Genomic DNA, 24,877 nt, shown 5'->3' on the forward strand with positions numbered 1-24,877 from the left:
TTCACTCCGCCTGGGGCTGGAGTGGTGAGAAGGAGGTACTGTGTGGGCATCTGGGCAGAGTGTCCCTTTCCAAAGGGAAAAGCAACACCAAACACGGAGGCTGGAGACCCGGAGGAGCTGGCACGGCAGAGGGACAGAGAGCATGTCAGTGTGTCTGCCGTGAAGTAAAAGAGGCTGGAAGGAGATGGGCTTCATAGATTATAGTGGGGATGATATATTTGTACAAATTAGCCTATCTGTTTAGCCAAATTAACTCTCTGCATTCACAGTGCATTCCACATACCCAGAAAGGTACGCAGAAAGTGACCATGGTGAATGTAAAGACCGCCAAAACGGTGCCAGAAGCAGGTCTAGGGACCTATGAGCATGATGGAGGGAGTCTGCCATCCCTAGAGGAAAAATGGGTGAAGTGAACGGGTTCACGTAATCTTACTCAGGCATGTGCCAAGCCACCCAAGAGAGTGAGCTGGCACCAACTATGAAGAAATGATCTTCTTTACAGTTATAAAGACCTCCCTGGCTCCTATGGATGAATAGATGAATAGGATAAGAGAAGTAGCAGTGAGGCCAATTAGAAGGTCATGGCAATAGTTCAGGCCAGAGATGGTGGTCTATGGTCATACTTGTAGGGACAGATGTTGCAGGTAGAGCTAGGAAGTCTTGCTAAATATTTGAATGGGGGTGTAGGAAAGTAGGGAAGAGACTAGACTAATGTCATTTGCTGAGAGAGGAAAGATGAGAGGGATAGAATTTTGATGGGAAGATAAAAAGTTCTATTTGGCTGTGTTGTTTTTGACACTTAACAGTGTGTTTAGTAGGACACTGGACAGAAGAATCTGGAACCTAAGGAGGAGGTTAGGGCTGTTTATTTCTCATCAGTTTTATTAGCCCCACTTCAGCAATGTGGTGAGCAAGCAGGCAAATACGTGGTTCAAATTTTACCAGTGCAACCATGACAGGATGACTGACTAGCTGTTCACCAAAAGTTCTTGCTCCCCTAAAGAAGAGTTGTTGCTGGAAACAGCTGCCTCCTCAGACTAATTTCTCAACCCCTCTTGCATTTGGGTGGGAGTTTCATGACTAGTATTGATCCAGGCCAAGACATTTACAAAGTGGCTCAGTCTAATCAGTTCCCTCTCTTACAGTTTAGCTGGCTACATACAGAAGATAACACGTCCCTTGGGCAGCGTTTCTCAACCTTAGCACCAATAACATTTTGGGCCAAAAAAATACTTTGTCGTAGGGACCATCCTGTGTGCTATACGATGTTTAGCAGCATCCCTGCTCCCTTCCCACTAGATGCCAAGAGAATCTCCCTAAGTAGCGACAATCAAAATACCTCCAGGCATTGCCAAATATGCCCCAGGGGGCAAAGTCACCCCTTGCTGGGAACCACTACCCTCAGGTGGTGATGCCGCCAACTGGAAGGACTTGGGTCCCTGAGACACTGTATGGAGGAGAGCCATCGCCTGCTGAAAACCCACATCGTATTGTCACATGAGTGATAAATAAATATTTATTGTGTTAAACCATTGGGCATCAAGGGACTCATTTGTTACAGCAGCTATTTTACTCTGAGAAGTCCAGCACTGTAATAATGCCATAAACAAAGACAAAAAACAACAAAACCTAGAAACTACAACCTTCTTGTCACTTTAATGCCACTAATTACCTGTGTAACTCTATATAAATCACTGACTTCATTAGATTCTCTGAGCCTTAGCTTATTTCTCATCTGAAGATAAGATAATGTTGGCCTCAATATGTGGCTTCCATGCATTAAAGACTGCAACACACAAGAAGAAATGGATTGTGACTGAAGATACACATGAGTTTCACAGAGCAATGCTTACTGTGAGCACACAAGTTTGATGTGGAGAGAATACTAAACCACCATTACAGGTATGGGTGTAAAGAGTGCTTAAGAAAATGGAAAAATGTTGATTTTACAGTGCTGAAAAGCAAGATGTCTTAACTGAGTTCCTTCTCATGGCAATTACCTTGAACACCATGCATAAAAGCCCATTTTTGCTTAGAAATGTTGTTTTTCTAATAGAAAGGAAACCTAACACTACATTTTGAATCCAAAGAAAACCCAGATTCTGGCTTCTACAACACTTCTGACAGACTATATAATCTATAAAAGTGGTGTGAGGAAAATATGTTGCTTCCATTAGAAATTTTGGGGGGAGAGAGAATGGCATCATTTGTAGCACTTTCTAAGGACCCATTCTATATAAATACAAGATGTTATTCTATCTGCCTTTCACAATTAAAAGGAAAAAAATAGGAGAATTTTTCTTTTAAAACATAAGACTTTGAACCCTGAGTCACTGGTATTATAGATATTGATTGCAGCATGGAGGACAATCTCAAAGAGTAACCTATTTTCCTGTCCCCAACTTTTTGTCTTAATTGAAAAAATTCTACATCCTAAATCTACAGGCTACAGGATTCCTGACAGCTGCAGTGGAAGTGAAGGAATCAGTCTTTGTTGAGAAGTCCCCCTTTCTGGAGCCTTCACTTGAAAGTTTGATGAGAAGTAAGATATAATAGAGGTAATAAGGTAGAAGCATATTTTTTTGAAGACTCCAATTTTTCCTATGTGTCCTCACAGTTGCATCCTTTGCAACATAGTCTAGTGGGGTTATACATTACTTTGCCAATTGGTTCCAGAAGTTGGTCAACTGTTTTAATATCCCTCTGAGGAGTTATCCTTTGTTGCTCATAGCATAGACACCTCCTAAGACTGCAATTTCCTGGACCTCAATTGCCTGTGAAATCTCTTTTGGAAAGGCTACATCAAGTATCAAGGGTACCATTATCTTCCTTTTCCTACCTAGATATATTAGTATTTCATGCCTCAGTGGATAAGAAGAGAAATTATGGAAAGTGGAAGAGGGAGGTTTGAAACATATCTAACGCAAGGGATAGGGTTGCATATCAGTGGAGACGATATATAGTGAGATGTTTCTTATTCCAGAAAGGTGGTAGAATGGAACATCATCACTATCATTCATCCCAAAACTCTCTTGTCTTGAAGTTCCTAGGCATTCTTGATGACGATAATGATGATGATGATGAAGTAAGAATACTGATACTTAAAGAGGGTTAGTAACTTGCCCATATACCAAAACCAACAAGTGACACTACTAGGATATGAATTTGAGTCTGTTAGAATCCAAGTTTGTGCCCTTAGTCATTATGGTATGCTGCCTTTTTTGTTCCCCTAAGATGTCCATAGTGGAAGTAACTGTGGCATTCTAGAACAGATCTCATGGATAATTAGTGCTAGTGCACCACTGATGGTGATGGCATCCTCTTTTGTTGACACGTTGTTTTTTTCAAAGAAATAATGCTTTCTCTAAAATCCTAACATTAGCTTCAAGGCTTTGTAAGAGCATTTCTTTTTGCTTTTTTCAAGTTTCCCTAGGTGGCCATCTACAATCTTGTTTTCTTCTGGAAATATAGTCACTTTCCCTGATCACATGCTATGTGGGCATGTGACCTAGGCCCAGCCATAGTGGTTGGGCCACACTTTAGTACATGGTTCAGCTGGGCCAATCAGAGTCATTCCCGGAGGTCTTTGGCGGTGAAGAAGACTGTGTAGCTACATGAGTCAATAAATAATCTTTTTTGTTTTGTTTTGTTTATTTTGATTTGGAGTTCTGAAAGAGTCATGATAAATACAATCTTATCCTCAATTCTTTTCGGTTTTTGTCTTATTGTAGGCCCCAGCGTACTTTAGCTATAGGAGAATTTGGTTTTGTACCAATAAAGACCAAGATGTTCATTTGAGAGTAAACCAAACATGAGATAAAGATGGGAATGGTACCTATAGGGAAGCATCCTTATTGTAAGTGTTGGAGGACATAATTCCAAGGGAAGTTATAATATATCTTCTCAAAATATTTGTTTAAATATGGTAAGAAATTTTCACAAGGAGGAGGTGCTAGAGAAGATGTTGTTCTGTCTAAATGTAGGAGAGTCCTGAGGATTTTCTGGATCTAATCTGTACTACTTTATGCCAAGTTTGAGGACTCATCATACTTTAGGCTTTATAAAATATTTCTCCTCTGGGTGCTTCTGTTTGCGTAAAATTTCTATATTGGGTATGCATGTTTTTTCTAGTGGAACCTTTCTCCATTGTGTACATCTTTTTCCCCCCTAGGGACCCACAAGGAAAAAATATATATCAGCTTGTTTTTCTAAATGGAGGTTTGTACTCAACACAAAATTCTAGCTACAAGTAAATTATGCTCTGATCTTGAGGGATAAAATAAACACAAAGCAATGCAGAACTGTGTTTTGCCAGAGCCAAATGGAACATGACGTTCAGAAGTTTCCAATTGAGTTCCAAAATTAGACTAAATCTTGGCAAAATGCATACTCATGTCCCATTCGGAATCTTATCATTTGAACTCAATTCTGACTGTTCCACTCCTTACTCATTCCATTAGCCCCTAGGAGGCCTGAGGACCTGCCTCCATGTGTTTCAGACCTGCCCCAAGACTGCTGATTTCTTTTTTGCTATTGGCAAGATGATGTCCCAGCTGGGATGGAAATAGGGCAACAAAAACCTATTCAGTGATCTAAGATTTGAAGGCCAACCTCAGCTCCGTTGCTTCTAGGAAGTCCAGTTGTTGCTGATAGGACATTGAGTAGTTATCACCACTTGGTTTTACAACTGTAGCCCTCTCAGAAGCACTTGGTGGTAGGTGCTGAATCTAAGCCTTTTGGCTGGTCCTTGAGTGCTGGCTTACTATGAAAGGCTCTCTGGATTATACAGTCTATAAAACATATTTCATTTCCAGATTAGAGGCCTTCTTGGATAGGTACTCTGGTTCAAGTGTGAGTGTAAGAGTCCTTATCAGTTCCTATCTGGAAGTTGTTAAAAGCAGCCATATGATTGCCAGTTAGTGTCAAACAAGGATACGTAAATATTTGCTGAGTTACCTTTCAGGGGCCAAGATACCAAACTTCACCACCAAGGTGGACTTGAAACTCTTCCTTCTTTTGTTTATGTGCCTCTAAGCACAAGGCGTTATCTTATCTCCCCCAACTCATGAGTCAGAGTATACATTTTAGTCAACCAGTATCTTCTTAATCCCTTAACATGCTGAGTTCATTCTAATCTCAAAATTTGACTCATTTCAGTTTCCCCTCTTGGAATACTTCCCTCCATTCCACTCTCTAACTTCCGTTCCTGCCTCAAGCTCATCTCAAATCTTCAAGATCCTCTGTGAGGCATTCCTGTCAACAATTTCAGCTCACTTCAATTGCTTGCTTCTTTCTTTTCTCATTGCCTACCATCACACAATGATGGCTTCATTAATATTCAGACTTTTATTTTTCTGCAATTGAGTTCTACTATGGTACCAAAGCATTTTCAAGTCAGCACACATATTTCAAAATTTCTTTTTTATATCTCTTGCAATTTTGAAAGATAGGTACTTGGTATTTGCTCAAAGTTTCATGTACATCCACCAAAAGATACGCAAAATCTTTATACTAAAAACTAGAGAACATTACTGAGATAAATTGAAGAAGGCCTAAGTAGGTCCTAAGTATTTTCATCACACACACAAAAAAGGTAACTGTGTGAGGTGGTGGATATGTTAATTAGCTTGATTGTAGCAATTATTTTACAATGTATACATATGTCAAAACATCACATTCTACACCTTGAATATGTACAACTTTTATTTGTCAATTATACCTCCTAAAGAAAAAAAAGGCTTAAATAAGTAAAAGTATAAATTGTGCTCTTGGTGGGGACTTAGTGTTACGATGCAGAAGAGTATCTTCACGGTAGTGGAAAAGACAAAGCTTTCATAAATAACACAAAAAATGTACTAAAAATAAAGTTGATTAGACATAAAATAAATTAGACAGCATTAAAAATAAGAATATCTGTTTATCAGAAGACACCATTAAGAGGGTGAAAAACAAGGTCATGGATTGGGAGAAGATACTTGTGAATCATATATCTGAGAAAAAAACTTGTATCCAAATATACAAAGCTCTCCTACAAATTAATAAGAAAAAGATAGATATCCCAACAGAAAAGTGTGCAAAACACTTGTAGAGTTTACAAAAATGAACTCTGAATGGTCAATAAATGCATAAAAAGCTGCCTCTGATTTCATTACTCTTCGGAAAAATGCCAATTAAAATCATGAACTTCAAAAACAAACCCACCAGAATGGCTAAAATGAAAAAGACATTCAATACCAAGTGTTGGCAAGGATTTGTAGTATTTGGAACTCTTACACGGTTAGTATACAGTGTTAGTACATAGTTGTTACAACCACTTTTCAAATCTATGCAGCAGGATCTCCTAAAGCTGAACATACATGTGCCACATGACCTAGCATTTTCACTCCTAGATATACATGAGTACATATGCTTATCAAAAGACACGTAGGAAGAACATTCATAGCAGCACTATGCATAATAATAAAAAAGCAGAAACAACCCAAATTTCAATGGTAGAATGGACACGTAAGTGTGGTATATCCATACAATGAAATTCTTTCAGCAACAAAAATGAACAAAGTATGGCTACATATAAGCTTGATGGATCTCACAGACATTTACTGAGCAAAAGAGGTCAGAGTCAGAGTATCTAGTGTATCATTGCATTTCTTTAAAGTTAGAAAAGAAGCACAACGAATCTATGGTAACCTGCGAGGGGAGGTAGAGATTGAAGGAATAACCAGGAGAGCTTTGTGGATGTGGTACTGTTCCATTTCTGCATCTGGGTGGTGGTTACAGGGTTTGTTCTTTTAGTGAAAATTCGTTCAATTGGTCGCTTACAATAGTGCACTTTTTCTTTATATGAAGTGTTTATGCTTAAAAGCAACAGGCTGTGTCCTGGGAGGATGAACTTCTGCTCAGCAGGGATTCTTCTCACTGCTTCACTTCTGCTCATAAGCTCAGGAGTGGGAAATAAGGAAAGTTTGATTAAACAAACAGACTCATAAATCAGCTTTTAAACCTCATCATGACCCTGGAAAGGATAGAACACGGGTTTGAGCTACTCAACTCCTCCTGCTTCAACAAATTTACTCATAAAACCATTTTATACATGTCACTTTGCTTGGCTTTCAACAGGGAGAGTATCTTTATTAGGAACATTCCCGGTCTCATTATCTCCCGACTGTGGCTCATCTCCTGGCTTAGAATTTATGTCTCAGGACTGTGATCTTGTTGAATCCTGCATTATAATTGCTTATATTCTTTTCTTATTCTACCACCCCCACCTCCTGAGGGCAAAATGGCCCTCTGCTGCTCAGTTGTGTACATAGAAGAGGCTCAAGGCTGAATTTTTATACAATTTAATTTAGTTGGATTAACTGCAAGGCTCAGTTACAAGTTAAGTGGGTGCTACAGCTTCACCTCATTAGGCCACCATTCCCACCAAAACTCATTGTGGTGCTGAGGCATTTTTGCTGGAGTCTATATGACTATAGGCATGATTTCCTAAGGTTCTTCTTGAATATGGAAATTGACTTAGGATATTCCAACCAGAACATTCTTGAAGGATAAGGCAAATTGGTAAATATATTCTCCTATTTTTGTGTAAATTCTATCAATTACACCAAAGTAAGGTGTGACAGTATTGGGTTTAAAGTCTAGAAGTTCTGAATGTAAAATGTTTCTACTGCAACGCTTACTAACTCTGGGACTTTGATGGTGTTGGAGGGGGGCATTTAGCATCTGTTCTCTCATCTTTCCCAATGGGGCGGCAATGCCACCCCTTAGGAGTATTGGGAGGATTCCTTCATGTGTGCATGCATTCAGCTTTCCTCAGAAGCACTCCAGGTGTCAGGCACTCCATTGGCCCTGGGGATTCACAGAGGATCACAGTCCAGTTGGTGAGGAAGACGTACAAACAAACCGGTTCAGTATTTCTCAATCTTTTTTTCATTATTATCCTCTAAGGAGCCTTGGTAGACATTTTTTCAAAATCTTCCCTTCTCCAACCTGTGAAATTTTAATACCACAGATATACTGTATTTGTGTACTATATGCATATCTGTGATTTATAATAAAAAGAACAAAATTTTTCCAGCCTCCCTCGACCAAGAACCGCTTCTGGCTCCCTTGAGGATATCAACTCCTTTGAGAATGAAAGAAATGAATGATTACAGAGGAGTGTAGTGAGTGCAATTGGATGAAGGACAAGCTGCCAAGTTTGCCTCCCCGTGGGTACGGGAGACTCACTGCAATGGGTGAAGTCAGGAAAGGTCTCAGGGAGAAAAGTGGGATGCCAGCGATCCCAGAGGAGGAATCTGAACTCTCTGGTGGCCACAAGCAGGGGAAGTTCTCTTGGAAAGGCACAGGGGTGCACCTACTCAGGGTGGGCGCAAGAAGAGAGGCTGAGGGACAGGAGGAGGGCAGCGGCAGCAAGAGAGGGCCTCAAATGCTGAACCCAGGAGAGCAGACGTGACCCAAAGGAAACTGGCAATGCATAGAGTCTTAAGAAGGGGAATGACTTGCTCGTATGTATACATTTCCAAGTTCATTCAGGCTGTGTGTGGATGAGTCAGGGAAATCCAGTCAGAGATAAAGGCAGAAATCATGACTTCAATGAGAGCGGTTGCCTGTAAGGATGAGAGGAGAGAAATTTTGGAATAGGATCAAGTGAAACAGTGTATATACAAGCACTTGGCATGCAGTAGGTCATTGATAATAGTGCATATGACTAATGTTTGGGCATTTGGTACCATTTAGCAGGTTGGCATTGCAGAAGCTTCCTACAGGCCACAGAACCTGATTGCTTCAATGTCGCAGGGGCCCGAGGTCTGATATTTGTTAAATTGATGTTTTTCTTTGAGGTGAAACTAGGCAGGGTAAACCTGGCCAACGGGCTCCTGGGGGAACTGCACAGGCTGCTTCTGTCTGGCTGGGCCCTGACCACTCAGCTACCAACTCCATGAATTACATACAAATGTGACAACAGCACAGACCAGGCCACAGGCATTCTCAGAGCTGTGCAGGGTTTTATTCATTGGCTTCAGACGTTCCCTTGCCTTAGCTCCGGCGAAATCAGAACCCACTGACTACACCAGTTGCTACACTTGCCATCTCTTCTGCCTGGCTTTGATCTCTTCTGGGAATCACCCAAACGGCCACCAACACCCTTGAGAGATGACCACACTGTCCCGTTTGTGGCTCTTGTTCACAGTAAATGAGATTGCTATGGGTTATCCAACACAAACTTATTCATTTCCTCATAGTAGTTTTTTAGGTCTTTTGAGAAAACTAAAAGAAGTCAGCAGTGATGTAACATGCAGGGAAGTGTGAGGACTGTTAACATGTGATGGCTATTCTATGAAGTGGAGGGGTGGTGGTTGGGGGCCTTTTGGTAATGGAAGGACGGTTTGCCCTTTCTAGAAGCTGAGAAGGAATTCAGGGAAGCAGAACAGGGAGGACGGTATGCTGGTGGTGCTAACTTTCCTTTCCAGGTTGGGAGCTGCCCAGTAAGGCCTTGGGGTTCACAGGGAGGTGTCTGCCTGTCCTCTCTGGGACCCTGAGCTGTATGTTTCAGCCCGTGGTCTTTAGCCTTATGCAGAGCACACTTGCTGTGTTTGATAAATGGCTTTGAAGTGCGGATGATGTCTCTTTTGTCTATTCCGAATCAGATCCATCCTCTGGTGGCCACCTCCTTGGCTCTCATCTTTATGGTCCCTTTTGAGGCTTCCAGAGCCCACTGCAATGGCAGCAGAAGTCAAGAACTGCCAAAGCCTCCCTCTCAACTGCCCCTTCTAACCTCCCTTCTGTTTGGCTTCCTCGGCTTCTCTTGGCTTCCCACGCTGGTTGTCCACATTGCCTAACTCCAGTTGGACCGGCAGCTGTGTCTCAGGCTGTTTACCTTGGCTCTGACACTGAGTGCCTTTAGAGTGCTGCTTTCTGAAATTGTCCTTCATGGCTTTGCAAGGAAACTTGGGCAAAGGGCCCTGGCCCTCTGCTTGCTCAGGGTGTGGGAGCTAGATTCAGCCAGGCCCACAGGGCCCTCCAGTTTCCACTTATCTGTTAGGAGAAGAAGGAAACAACAGTGCTGAGAAGGAGCTGGAGCAGAAGAGAGTTAAGAAGCTTGCTAACCAGCTCCCAGGTGCTGCATGAGGCCAGAGCGCCTAACCTGGCTCAACTTCCATTCCAGGCAGGACTTACTTAATGAGTGAAAGGATGTATCCAAAGGGTGCTGCTGATTCGGGCATTTTGGTATCTATATGGAGGACTTCCTTCGGTACTGTGCTACAGGTTCTGACATAGCCAATGTTTACCAATTAACTGGATTCACAGCTTTGGGAATATGTTAAATAAATACTGACACAATGCAAAGCTGGGAGTGGAGATAAGTACGTTGATAAACTCAGGATTTAGAGCAACTTCAAGAGGCTGAACAATGACGTAACATTCAGGGAAGAATGAGAAACGTTAATGAGAAGGGTGAATGGTTTTTCTCTTAGCTACAAAGTACAAGAAAGAGGAGATGTGGGATGTTATCATGAATTAGAAGAGCCTTTAGGCTCTTGACAATAAGGTAAAGGGCCTAACGCACTTGATCTGGCATCTCAAATTTCACATACCCAAAACTGAACATGTCAAATTCATACCTCCCCTGTCAGTCCCAATTTCTGTTGATTAGAGCTGTTAGCCTCCCAGGATTGTTTATTATACGATTGCATTCTGTGGTCAACTATTTAATAAACATATATTTGGTATATAATCCTATAAAATATTTTAATGAGTCATTTGATCATTCATTAATTCTTTTTTTTTTTTTTTTGAGATAGTCTCACTCTGTCTTGTAGACAGGAGTGCAGTGGCACAATCTCAGCTCACTGCAACCTCTGCCTCCCGGGTTCAAGTGATTCTCTTGCCTCTACCTCCCGAGTAGCTGGGACTACAGGTATGTGCCACCACATCTGGCTAATTTCTGTATTTTCAGTTGAGACGGGATTTTGCCATGTTACGAAGGCTGGTCTCGAACTCCTCAGCTCAGGCAATCTGCCTGCCTTGGCATGCCAAAGTGCTGGGATTATAGGCATGAACCACCACATCTGGCCTCATTCATTATTTCCATAAATATTTATTGAGCACTGAGTAAGTATCACACATTGTAGTAACTGAGACATCGTCTCTACCCTCCTAGAGCTTGTTCTACCAGAGGAAATGGACATTAAACTTGTGAATACACACAAACTTATTCAAAATTATAATCCTAATTAACTTTATGAAAGAACAAGGTTCTAGACAGCATAGAGTGGGCAGATGAGACCTAATTTTGGAAGAGAGATTAAGGGAATGTTCCTTGAGGAAGTGAATTTTGAGTTCATGGAAAGTTATATAGCTATGTTGTCCAATATGGTAGCCACTAGCCCCATGTTGGCATTTAAATTTAAATCAATTAAATGTAAATAAAATTAGAAGTTCAGTTTCTCGGTTGTGCTAGCCATATTCAGGTGCTCACTAGCCACCTGCTGCAAGTGGCTACCATATCACATAACACAGATAATGAATGTTTCCATCATTGCAGAAAATTCTATTGGATGGTGTTGTTATGTAGGATTTAACTAGATGAAAAGGCCAGGTACAGTGGCTCACGCCTATAATCCCAGCACTTTGGGAGGCTGAGGCGGGTAGATCACTTGAGGTCAGGAGTTCAAGACCAGCCTGGCCAACATGGAGAAACCATGTCTCTGCTAAAAATACAAAAATTAGCTGGGCATGGGGGCAGGTGCCTGTAATCCCAGCTACTCAGGAGGCTGAAGTGGGAGAATCACTTGAACCTGGTAGGCAGAGGTTGCAGTGAGCCGAGATCATGCCACTTCACTCCAGCCTGGGTGATAGAGGGAGACTCTGTCTTAAAAAACAAACAAACAAACAAAAAAACAAAACAAAACTAGCTGAAAAGGAGAACAGGGGAAGAGGAAGGGAATACCTTAAGCAAAAAAGATACTACTTAATTTAGAGAAACCTAACTATAACTTAAGATAATTCTTCAGAATGTTCATTGATGGTGACATTGGATGATGGGGTTTTGGGGAAGGATCAGAGGATATTGGGAATGTATCCTTTTCCTGTTTTCTGACTCAGGCTCTGGACAGTTAATACCTAGCTGATTGTGCAGTGCTTATTAACAGATGGGGCCACTGTTCTCAACCCTTGCTTTGGTTCCCAGGTATACAAAATAGTGGTCAAGACAGCATAACACAGAACAATATTGTGCTTGAATTGTCGGATGAAATATAAAATGAGGGACATAGAATAGGACAATTGACAATAAGTTTCCAATTGTATGGTAAAAAGTCACACATAACTGAATATTGGAAGTGGTCGCCCTCTATGTCTTTTGCCATTTGCCACAGTTCCTTGTCCTCTGTCCATCACATAAGCACCAGTGCTCCTGGGCATTCTATCCTGGGACATGTTCTTTTTTCTTGCCACAGATTCCTGAGCAAGGTCATTCATTCCGTGACTTCACATGGCATCCATGTGCTATTGGGTCCCAAGTCTGTATTTCTAGCCCCACACTGCTCTGCTTCAGAAATCCAAATTCAAATGCCCAATAAGAGACTCCAGTCAACTGTCCTATGGACACTTCAAACTCACCCCATATAGTGCCCACCTAAACTGCACTTCCTTCTCAGTTCCTACCTCAACAATGGCAACTCTGTCCACACCAGAAGCCAGAAGCCTTAACTTTCATATGGAAACCCCATCAGTTACCAAGTCCTGTTGATTTTACCTCCCAAGTAACCTCTCAAATGTATTGACTTTTCTCCCTTCCCTTCAGCATCATCCTAACTTGTCATGCACTGCCTGGATTGTGTTACCATTTCCTAACCAGTCTCCTTGGTTCTAGTCTTGGCCTGCTCCAAACCATTCTTCACTCTCCAGCCGTAGCAATCTTCCTAAATCTGGTAATGTCCTTCTGTTGCTGAAAACCCTTCAATGCCTCCCCATTACATCAGCCAGATTGACTTTGTGGTTACAAGGCCCATCTAGATTTGGCCCTGATTACTTCTCCAGCTGCTTCTTTTACCCTTTCTTCCTTGCATTGCTAAGTATTCTGCAGACATCCTTAGCTTCTTTCAGCTCCAGGTACCCAGGATGCTTAACTTTGTATTGGGATCTTTGCACATGTTATTTCCAGAAACACTTTCACTCCTCCACACCTTTCTTTCCCCGCTTGCCTGACGTATTCAGTTTAAATGTTAACTTATTCAAGGAGACCTCCCCCAACTCCCCAGTGTGGGTTTAGTTGCCCCTGTCATAAACCCTCTGAAGTGAATTGAGTGGTGGTCTCCACCCGTCACCAACAAAGATACATCTACAACCTGATTCCCAGAACCTGGGAATGTCACCTTAGTTTTAAAAAGGGCTGTCTGCAGACATAATGAAATTAAGGATCTTGAGAGGAGATAATCCTGGATTATCCAGGTGGGCCCTTAATACAATGGTGAGTGTCTTTTTGAGAGGCATGCAGAAGAGAGACACAGAGAGAAGAGGGAAAGGGCAACATGGAGAAGGACACAAAGACCAGAGCTATGCAAGCCCCAAACCAAGAAGCACCAGAAGCTGAGATTGGCAAGAAAGGAGGCTTCCCTAGAGCCTTCAGAGGGCGTGCGGCCCTGCTGACACCTTGATTTCAGACTTGTCTCCTCCAGGATGGTGAATCACTTGAACCATCCTGGAGGAGACAAGTGAGAGAACACATTTGTGTTGCTGTAAGCCACACAGTGGGTGGTAATTCATTAGAGCAGCCCTGGGAGATGGGTGCATCCTCCCCTTAGTTCTTCTGCGACACCTCTGGTCACACTGCACTGAAGTGACCCCTTTACTCGTTTGCATCCCTAATTTCATCAGGCAGGGGCTTGCACATGCTATTATAATCATATCCCCCACACTGGCTCAGTACCTCCACAGATTAAGACATCAATAATCATGCAATGTGTGAATGAAGCACTGTTGGTTGATATTAATACACAGGGCACACTTTGCGGACTTGAGCTGCTCTGAGAATGTGGGCAGGATTTGGGTAACACTGAGAAGGGAAGTGATTAGTCTTAGAAACGGATTCGTAAGAATGAAGGCCTGGAGATGACAGTGTGACTAATACATAAACTCACAGAGATCAGCCTGACTGCAGGATAAGCTTCCTGAGATAAAGCTGATGGGAACTATAGTGAACTCACAGGCTCTCTCTTGCAGGCCAGAACTGCCCTCACAGGTGTACTCAGCATCTTTGGTTGAAGCTAAAGAGCCACAATTTGCCATCACATCTGTTTTCTCCTGCATGGCTGGTCAGGGTCTGGGTTTCCGGAGCAGCCCACTGCAGCACACAAATGTTATCACGTTCTTTATTTGTCATTGTCCAGAAAAGATGGAAATACCGCTAAGGTTAGAAGCCATCAAAGCTTCTTGAATTGAAACCTACATTACTTGTCAGCCCTAGTGCAAAATAAAAATGCAGGCCTTTGTTCAGAAATCATGAGACATTTCAAAATGCAACAGCAATGTATAAACCAGCTGAGGGGTCTTTCTAAGCAGGGGTCTTTCTAAACTGCACGCCCATGAGGCTAACTCTGGCCATGAAAAAAGGATTTGCTTGCAAATCAAAACCACAATGTCATACCACCTTACTCCTGCAAGAATGGCCATAATCAAAAAATCAAAAAATAATAGATGTTGCCATGGATGTGGTGAACAGAGAACACTTCTACACACTGCTGGGGGGAATGCAAACTAGTACAACCACTATGGAAAACAGTGTGGCGATTCCTTAAAGAACTAAAAGTAGAACTACCATTTGATCCAACAATCCCACTACTGGGTATTTACCCAGAGGAAAAGAAGTCATTCATTATACGAAAAAGATACTTGCACATGCATGTTTATAGCAGCACAATTCACAATTGCAAAAATGTAGAACCAACCCATATACCCACCAATCAACAGTAGTTAAAGAAACTGTGGTATATATATATCTATATCTATATATATATGGCATATATATATGCATATATATGCACGCATATATATATGTGGCATATATATACATATATATAATGGAATACTACTCAGCCATAAAAAGGAATGAATTAATAGTATTTGCGGCAACCTGGATGGGATTGGAGAGTATTATTCTAAGTGAAGTAACTCAGGAATGGAAAACCAAGCATCGTATGTTCTCACTCATAAGTGGGGGCTAAACTATGAGGATGCAAAGGCATAAGAATAACACAATAGAGTTTGGGGACTCAGGGGGAAAGGGCAGGAAGGAAGTGAGGGATAAAAGATTACCATTCGGGTTCAGTGTATACTGCTTGGGTGATGGGTGCACCCAAATCTCACAAATCACCACTAAAGAACTTACTCTTGTAACCAAATACCACCTGTTCCCTCAAAACGTATGGAAATAAAAAAAAAGAGAAAAGAAGGATTTGCTGAAGATGAATATGAAGGTTTTGAATGGGTGGGGGTATGTTAGGGGGTCAGGTGGAAAGCTACTGCAATAATCCAGGAAGGCAGAAGTGGGGAGTCTCTGGGCTAGGATAGTTTTTTGGGAGATCAAAGGGAAGAAAAAGACAAACCTAAGGGATGATATTTGCTCAGAGCTGGGGATGCTTCTGGGTCTTTCCAGGCTTAGAGCAGAGAGAGGCATCAGGAGGGTCCCCGAGGCATCCAGGAGACTATTTGTGTGTTATTGACATTGTACTGGGAGTTGCATCAGACAGGAATGACTAGAATTCAGCAGACATGAGAGTTACCGCAGGCATTTTACTCCACAAAGGAACCATATACAGATACCGGATTGTTGCCTAACAACTTTATGGCTTTAGAGAGGAATATGGATGTAAAAGGCAGTAGGAGAGAAGTCAAACCCTCAGATGCTCCCAGGGGCCCAGTGGTTACCTGAATGTGTGAGGATGAGGAGCGGGTGGACTGTGACACACTCCTGGCTGTCCAAAAGTGACAGCCACTGGGCAGCTCCAGCCTGTCATGGCCACATGAGAACACAGGGTCAGGGTAACCAGAGCTTCAGATTTTTAAAGCGAAGCCAAAGATTAAGAACTGTGAAACCTCTCCCAATTTTTAACTGTTGGCAAGTAAGTTAGATTTTTTAAAATAAATACAGTAAGCCACAGCAAACATACCCGTAAGCCAGGTCTGGCTCATGGGACTCAGTAACCTGAGTTACTTGGTACAGGGTTCTGTGAATAGAGCTGGGCCTGAGTTCCAATCCTGCCTCCACCTCTTAACTAGCTGCAGTCCTCAGGCAGAGCCTTTCTAAGCCTCGTTTTCTGTAGAATGGGGATAATTGTAGTGTCTACCTCTCAGGGTAGTGGTGAGGATTCAATGGCATCTTCTAGGTAAAGCACCGAAGCCAATGTCTTCATATAGAAGCTAAATAAATGTTGGCTGTCACTGTTCTTACCCATCTACTTTATGCCTGGTTCCTCGCATGTGTACTTTATATCTTCCACTTTATTTTATGCTCACAGTCACCCTGTCCCTTAGGCTTTATTATAGTATATCCATTTCCCAGAGGTGGGTTAGAAATGAGGAGTAGAGACAATAACCTCACTTGCTTCATATCAGTCTCCCTGTGTGAGCAAGAATTCAAATCTCATTATTTCTGTCTCCAAAGGTGTTGCTTTCTAAACAGTATCTCTTAACCTGTATTGACTCTAGTATTTCCTATTGGAGGTTTCTACAAAGAATGTTCTAGCAAATGGCATTTTTCAAAGAAAATTTTAATAACAAAGCAAACTCCAAAAAGAAAAAAAGGGCTACTCCCCGCCCCACATACTGAAGTGTGCACACACACATGCGCACACACACCCACACACACACATATGCATGTGTACATGCATGCGTGCTCAAAGCAAGCATAAGAAAAGCTGCCAGTACATTTTCCCCTATCTGATGGACTGTTAAGTAACACTGTTTGGGGGAACACATTATCCTTTGTGTTTTCCCAATCCCACGGGACAATTATTGCATTTCTATTCCGCCTCAAAGGTGAAGGAGTTGACAGTATAATGAATAAGGGACCTACGTACAGGCCCTGAGGCGAGAGATTAACAGGTAGGACCCAAATGCCTTTATTGCGCAGACAGACTCCCTTGGGTCCACTCAAGAGTGGTGACAGGTGTCAGAGCCAAGCGTGGGGCCTTAGGGCCTCTGTGCCCTGAAAGGCAATTAGATATTTGCTCAGTGGCCTACACTTCATGTATATCCTCCAGTCGTGCAAACTGATCATTCCATCTCCCTCTTTTACTCAGGGGCTTCAGACTCTGGAGCTCTCTGTCCAGGATCTTCCAGCAATCAACATTTCTTAACAAAAAAAGAAAAGACTTGCATTATTGGTAAGTCTGAAATTAGCAGGAATTTTAACTTGTTCCTGGAACAAATTCTAGGGCATTTGAATTGAGAGTGGAATTAGGGTAGGGGTGGGGGGAGATCCCAGCTGGGCAAGCCAGAATGATGAAATTCAAGGCAAACAGCTTTGTTTGATTCTTTTGACTATGGCCAAGCCAGTAGGGCTGAGAGCATGATGTTCTCAGTAACAGCCTTGACAATAACATGATTTGTTTCTCTTCCAAAGCCGAAAATGGCATCTCTGCCTGCAAAGGGGAGCTTTCTTCTGAACCTGTGGGATGAGAGGGCTGCTTTCGTCCTACAGAGTAGGAAACGAAGGCATTAGGCAGAGCAGACTGGAATTGAAATGTCATCTGGCAATAACACTTGCCTAAATAATACGTGTTTTATTTTATTTTATTTTGGACTCTTCGTGGGTAGGATTTCAGACTAAGATGTTCCTTCCTCTTCCCTAACCGCCAGATTGAAACTGAATATTACCTTGGTCCAGGGAGCACAATACCTGTGTTATTTCTGTGTGGTTTTCTTCTCTTTACATTTTCTGGATTCTTTCAGGGAACTGGGAGGATGTAAAGTAAGCCGCAGTGCATTCTCAACAGGGAAAACTGAAAGCTCTTAGGCATTTATGCCACTAAGAAAAATAATTGTTGCAGTTAGCTAGCAGTTAATAATAACTGCAAGTGACTGCAAATCTCCTGTCCTGCAAAAATTTCTACAGACAGAAGCAAGTGACGGTTTCCTTGCTTTGTTCATCAGTGAAAAGCATAGATTAACCTCAACTCTGGCCAAAGGGATGCTCCAGTGCTGCAGGGAAAAAAACAAGCCAACAAAACAAGTGTGATCCCTACCCCTACTGAACTTCCAGTATAGTGCAAGAACAAGGTACACACAGTTGCATGCATGCATACACAGGTGGAAGAGGCAAGTCTCCAAATATGTGCATTGCACAAGTTCATTTCTAAGTCAATGGTATGAACTCACATTGCATCTGCCAATATAAATTGTACTATAAGGGTTAAGTAGGTTCTTAGGTCAGCAAACCACAGCCAATTTGCTTCTTCAAACAAGGTGGATTTGTCCACCTTTTATAAATTTGTCTATATGGACAAAGGTATTGATTGATTCTCATGGTGTTCATAGCAAATCCCAGAGGCACCAAGTCACCATCCTGCAGGAGGGAGTGTCTCCCCCTTGTTCCTTTTGCATGAATTCTGCTTTCTTAAGAGTTTCAGTGGTAGTGAGGAGATGATACTTGGCCATTGGTGGGAGTATTGAGCAGTAGGTGGCTTGGGCGGGAATGGGAAATCAGGGAGGCATTCAGGGAGTGGCTCATCTTTAGGAAGAAATTTAAATCTTAGCCATGGCACTTATTAGTTATGGGGCCTCAGGTAACGCCTTCTTGGTGAGACTCTTTCCTCCCCCTCCCCCTCCTCCCCCTCCTTCTCCTTCTTCTTCATCTTGCTCTGTCACCCAGACTGGAGTTCAGTGGTGCAATCATAGCTCACTGCACCCTCCAACTTCTGGGTTCAAGGCATCCTCCTGCCTCAATTTCCAAAGAAGCTGGAATTACAGACTCACACCACTGAGCCCAGCTACAGGGAATCTTTGAAGCTCAGTTTTCTCATCTAGAAAATAGGATCAGCAATAATAATAAATGAGGCTTCCCTCACAGGGTTGTTGTGAAAATAAGTACAGCACCTCATACTATTCTCCGTCTCATTGTTGGCATTTAGTAAGTATTGAATCTGGATCTGTTAGAGAAAGACACGGCATGTACAAAGGTATCAGCAGGTACAAATACATTGAATGCAAACTATTTATACACAAAGATATGTAGTGTACCAGTGAGCTTTTGATAGGTTATATTGAGGCAACAACTGATTCCCACATATTAAAAGCATGCTTTTTTCCCCCCTTAGTCCTCCTGTCTGTGGCTGTGAAAGCCAGGCTTTAAGACAGCCCTAGTGATCCTTGCCTCTTGGCTGTTGTCCCCTCCCTCATGGCACTAGAGTTGGTATTCTACAACCAACAGAATACAACACAACACTACAGAAGTGATGCGATACCATTTCTCAGACTAGGTAATAAAAGACACTGTGGGCCGGGCGCGGTGGCTCAAGCCTGTAATCCCAGCACTTTGGGAGGCCGAGACGGGCGGATCACTAGGTCAGGAGATCGAGACCATCCTGGCGAACACGGTGAAACCCCGTCTCTACTAAAAAAAATACAAAAAAAACTAGCCGGGCGAGGCGGCGGGCGCCTGTAGTCCCAGCTACTCGGGAGGCTGAGGCAGGAGAATGGCGTAAACCCGGGGGGCGGAGCTTGCAGTGAGCTGAGATCCGGCCACTGCACTCCAGCCCCGGCGACAGAGCCAGACTCCGTCTCAAAAAAAAAAAAAAAAAAAAAAAAAAAAAGACACTATGGCTTCTATCCTGAGCACATGCTGTCTCTCTCTTTCTTGGATCACTTATTTTGGAGGAAATCAGTTGCCATGTTGAGTGGCTCTATGGAGAGCCCCATGTGGTGAGAACTGAGATCTCCTGGTAACAACTAGCAAGAAATTGAGGCCTCCTGCAGATGTCCATACAAAGGAGTCATATTGGCAGCAGATGCCTAAGCCCCAGTCAAGCCTTCAAATGGCTGAAGACCCACTGGCGGCTCGACTGCAACCTTACGAGACCCTGAGCCAGAATCACCCTATTAAGTTGCTTCCAGATTCCTGACCTTCAGAAATTTTGTGAGACAGTAAATAGTTTTATGTACGCTGCTGTTCAATTTTAGGGTGATTTGTTATGCAGCAATAGCTAACTAATACGGTGGCTGTGAGTTTGCTGAGACTGCTCCACAAAACATATGAAACCCAGGCTGGAAGAGCAGCTGCTTGCACATCTGTTCTCATGGCAGAGAAAAAGAGCCAGAAGGGAGTGGAAGCCCATGATGGCTTTAGACTTTCTGCCTAGAACTGGCATACATGACTTCTGTTCACATTTCATTGGTCAGAGTGAGTCACAGGGGTGTGTCTGTTTATGGGGGGGCAGGTATACTCCTTCCACTCCTTCCAGAAGTGCCTCCTTCCAGAAGGCACTGCCCAGCCAGCAATGAGGAAAGAGGGCATTCCTCTTTACTGGGAGAGGGGGTATCAATAACTGGAAACCATAATACATTTTATCCCAAGAGGCATGATTTACTTGCAAATCTATGCATAAAATATCTCTGGAAACATGCACAGGAGGATACTAATATTGGTTGCCTCTAGGGAAGATAATTTAGTATCTATGAAATAAGAATGGGAAGGAGATTTTTCTCTATATGCCTTTTTGAACCATACAGGTAAATATAGTACCTACTTTAAAATAGTTACTTTAAATTGAATCATGAAGTGGAAGACGTGAGCCTTCTGTTTTGAATTATGCTGCCTGCAGACACTTGGAGACGCAGCAGTTACTTATGGAGACTGCAGTGAGGGTAAGGCTGGAGCAGCGAGGAGCTGTGATGTTTTCTTTAGGTTGTGTTAGTTATTTTTAAAAAATAAAATAAACGTTTGCTTCTAGGAAGATGGAGTAGATGTACTTTTCCCTATTTCTTCACTAAATACAACTAAAATCCCTGGATATTCAATCTAAAACAAACATGAGATGTTTCTGAAAGGTGGGGAGAAGGAGGCATGAGCAGCTAGGGACCTCGGGACCTGTGAAATGACATGGTGGTGAGTTCCCTGAGTTTTCCTTTTGCTTCATTTACCCCAGGCTTGGAGCTGAGGAAGCCAGCTCAGCTCCAAGCCTGAGAAAGCCTTTCTGAGAACCCAGAAAGGCTAATAGGAGCAGACCCCAGGCCCCTGACAAAAGCCCCAAGGAAAGCCTGCTCTCTCTAGCCAAAGGAAGAGGAAAGCGGCAGTCTAGAAAGACAGACTTTTAGCCAATAACCGCTCTGCTGTATTTTAGCCAAACACCTTAGAAAAAACTGTGTTCCCACCCCTACCCATGCCAGTGAAGGCCTGGTGGAGAACCTACACTTCCCCTTCTGTAAGGCTGTACTAGGAACCCCCATCCCCCAGTGCAGTACTGTCAGAGAAGACCACATAGGGAACCAAGACTTGCATGTCCACTGGCCTGTACAAAAGTCTCCCACTCCCCACCAACAGTGTCAGTGGAGATTATATGGGGAGACTAACTCTCATGTTCACCCAGCAGCAGCAAGGAACTGCCATCTCTGGTGCTTATATAGGCTGAGTGATGGACCTGGATTTCTAGCTCCATTTGACAGTAACAAGGAGGTGACTTCCATCCCCCACCCACCACCCCTCCAAAGCAGGGTCAGAAGAAGCCAGCTAAAAACAGGTTTAGATAAAATCCAAAATCTTGTAACGTATTTTGATATACAGCTTTTTATTGGTTTCCTATAACTGCTGGAACAAATTACTATTAACTGAGTGGCTTAAAATAAGAGAAATTTATTCTCTCCCAGTTCTGAAGGCCAGAACTTTAAAGTCAAGGTATTGGCACTCAAGTACTTTCTTCAAAGGCCCCAGGGGAGAATTCTTTCTTGCATTTTCCAGCTTCTGGTGGCTGTCGGCATTCCTTGGCTTGTGGCCTCACCAATCCAATCTCCGCCTCCATGATGATCACATGGCCTCCTCCTCTTCTGTCTTCTTCTATGTGTCTCTTATAAGGACACTTTTTGCTGGATTTAGGTCTCACTTGGATAATCCAGGATGATCTCATCTCAAAATCCATAACTTAGTTACTCTGGCAAGACCCCTTCTCCAAATGAGCTCACATTCACTGGTTTCAGAGATTATGACGTGTATATATTTTTGGAGCTACCATAATTCCACCCACTATAAGGCTTAGCTCAATTCTATCAAGTCCTCAGCAGGATTTTTGTAGACCTAAACAAGATTATTCTAGAATTTATATTGGAAGGCAAAAACTTTAGAATGGCTAAAATAATTTTGAAAAGGAAGAATAAGAGGAATCAACCTATCAGATTTCAAGACTTATTAAACAGTTACAGTTATCAAGATTATATAGCCAGGTGCAGTGGCTCATGCCTGTAATCCCAGCAGTTTGGAAGGCTGAGGTGGGCAGATCACTTGAGGTCAGGAGTTCAAGACCAGCCTGGCCAACATAGCAAAACCCCATCTCTACTAAAAATACAAAAATTAGCCAGGCGTCGGGGTGCATACCTGTAATCCCAGCTACTCAGGAGGCTGAGGCAGGAGAATCACTTGAACCCAGGAGGCGGAGGTCATAGTGAGCCGAGATTGTGCCATGACACTCCAACCTGGGCAAGAGCAAGACTCCGTCTCAAAAAAAAAAAAAAGCTTATGTGTTAGTGGTGGAGAGAGAGACACATGGACCAATGGAACAGAGCAGAGAACTTAGAAATAGACCCACACAAATATTCTCTATTGGTTTTTAATAAAGGTTGAAAAAAAATTTTTAAAAAGCAAGAAAGATGGCTCTGGAGCCATATCCATAGGCAAAAATTGAACCTCAATCTAACTTTCACACTTTACACAGAATTAATACAAAATAAATTATGAACTTAATTGTTAAATGTATAACTCTAAAACTGTTAGAATAAAATAGAATATTTTTAGGATACAGGGCAAAGAGTCATTAGACTTAATATCAAAAGTACAATCCATGAAGGAAAAGTTAATTAATTAGAAATGTCAAAATTTTGTTCTGTGACAGACCGTATTAAGTGGAAGAAAAGACAAGATACACAGTGGGAGAAAATATTTGCAGACTACATATCTGACAAAGGACTAATATCTGAATATACAAAGAACTCTCACAATAGAACAGTGCAAAAATCAAACAACGCAGTCAGAAAATGGGCAAAAGATATGAAGAGATATTTCACCAAGGAAGAGAGATAAATGGCAATAAGCACATGAAAAGATATTCAATATGAATGGCCATTAGGGAAATGCAAATGAAGACCACAATAAGATATCACTATCCAGCTAGCTGAGCTAAAATAAAAAATAGTGACAACACCAAATGCTGGTGAGGATGCAGAGAAACCGAATGATTTATACATTGCTGGGGGGAATATAGAATAGCTCAGACACTCTGAAAACAGCTTGGCGATTTCTTAAAAAAACTAAACATGCAACTACTGTGTAAGGCAGCAATCATACCCCTAGACATTCATCCTAGACAAATGAAGATTTATGTTCATACAAAAATCTGTATGTGAATATTTATTGCAGCCTTTTTGTAGTAGCAAAAACTGGAAACAACTCAGATATTACTCAAAGGGTGAATGGTTAAGCAAACTGGGATACATCTATACCATGGAATACTGCTTAGTAATAAAAAGGAACATGCTACTGATACATGCAACAAACTGGATGAATCTCCAGAGAATTATGCTGAGTGGAAAAAAAAAAAATCCCAAAATGTTACATACTGTATAGTTCCATTTATGTAACAGTCTAGAAATGACAAAATTATAGAAATGGAGAACAGATTAGTGGTTGCCAGGGGTTAAGGAGAGGGTGGAAAGGTAGTGGGTGTGACTCTAAAAGAGCAACACGAGGCATTGATGCCAACAGCTGGTTGGCATATTGTGCCATAGCTTTGCAAGGTGTTACCACTGAAGATAACTTGGTAACGAGTCAAGAGGATTGTCTATATTATTTCTTATAATTGCATGAGAATCTACAATAGTCTCAAAAGAGTTGAAATTAAGAAATCTGAAGCAAACTTTAAAAACTATGTTTTTGTATTGCTTTCAAAACTAAAAATAAAATAAGTGACCTACAGGGAATATATATTTTACACAAATTACGAAGGATTATTGTTATTATTATAACATGACCTTTATGTAATTAAGAGCAGACAACTCAATAGGAAAGTAAGAAAAAGCTACAAACAAGGAATTCTCAAACTAAGAAATGCAAGTGGTCAGCCACAGTGTGACCATAAGCTCTCACTGATCCTCCAGTCAGTACCCACTTCTACTCTTAAAATACTCCAGATTGGACAATAAATGATATGATCGTCTTACTAATACACCAATAAAAAGATGTTCACCTTTGTAAGTAGTGAAAGAAACATGAACAAAGTTACTGTTTTTCCCTACCAGCTGTTAAAGAATAAAGGTTTGCTAATTCTCACTGTTGCAGCAGTGTGGGAAAGGTATATGCTTATGCTGTCCTGGTGAGCGTATAAATAGACTCAACTTTTTGGGAGGGTAATTTTCGACATGCTTTTAAAAACCTTTGAAAAGTATATTCCCATGAACAGTAATTCCATTTCTAGGAAATGAGACAAGTACACAAAGATGAATGCTCAAAGATTTTCATTGAAATGTTGTATATGCATTGAAAAGAAACCAAGCAGCAAACGTTCGTTAATTAGGAATTAGGGATGGAATGTTTACATAAATAATGGTATGCACATACATGTATATTTGATGAAATATTATGAAGCCATTATACACACACACAGGAAGTATATAC

The 24,877-nt window shown here is 41.9% G+C and overlaps 1 protein-coding gene and 1 long non-coding RNA gene across 20 annotated transcripts in view; one reads left to right on the forward strand and one right to left on the reverse strand.

Moving 5' to 3' along the window:
* Positions 1 to 24,877, reverse strand: part of LOC105491713 (uncharacterized) — a 106,403-nt gene that overhangs the window by 22,841 nt on the left and 58,685 nt on the right. Inside the window, exon 3 of one of the 3 annotated variants that reach the window (XR_003020397.2) lies at positions 8,176 to 8,609. The exons of the other annotated variants lie outside the window; for them this stretch is intronic. This is a non-coding gene — a long non-coding RNA (uncharacterized lncRNA). Of the gene's footprint in view, positions 1 to 8,175; positions 8,610 to 24,877 lie in introns of those variants that run through there. 3 annotated transcript variants of the gene reach the window in all.
* LOC105491714 (uncharacterized) overlaps positions 1 to 24,877 on the forward strand; it is a 279,924-nt gene that overhangs the window by 14,614 nt on the left and 240,433 nt on the right. Inside the window, exon 1 of one of the 17 annotated variants that reach the window (XR_011614839.1) lies at positions 16,797 to 17,387. The exons of the other annotated variants lie outside the window; for them this stretch is intronic. The gene's annotated coding sequence lies outside the window, so the exon portion shown is untranslated. Of the gene's footprint in view, positions 1 to 16,796; positions 17,388 to 24,877 lie in introns of those variants that run through there. 17 annotated transcript variants of the gene reach the window in all.

The sequence above is a fragment of the Macaca nemestrina genome, chromosome 16, assembly GCF_043159975.1.
Source record: "Macaca nemestrina isolate mMacNem1 chromosome 16, mMacNem.hap1, whole genome shotgun sequence".
Lineage (NCBI taxonomy): Eukaryota > Metazoa > Chordata > Mammalia > Primates > Cercopithecidae > Macaca > Macaca nemestrina.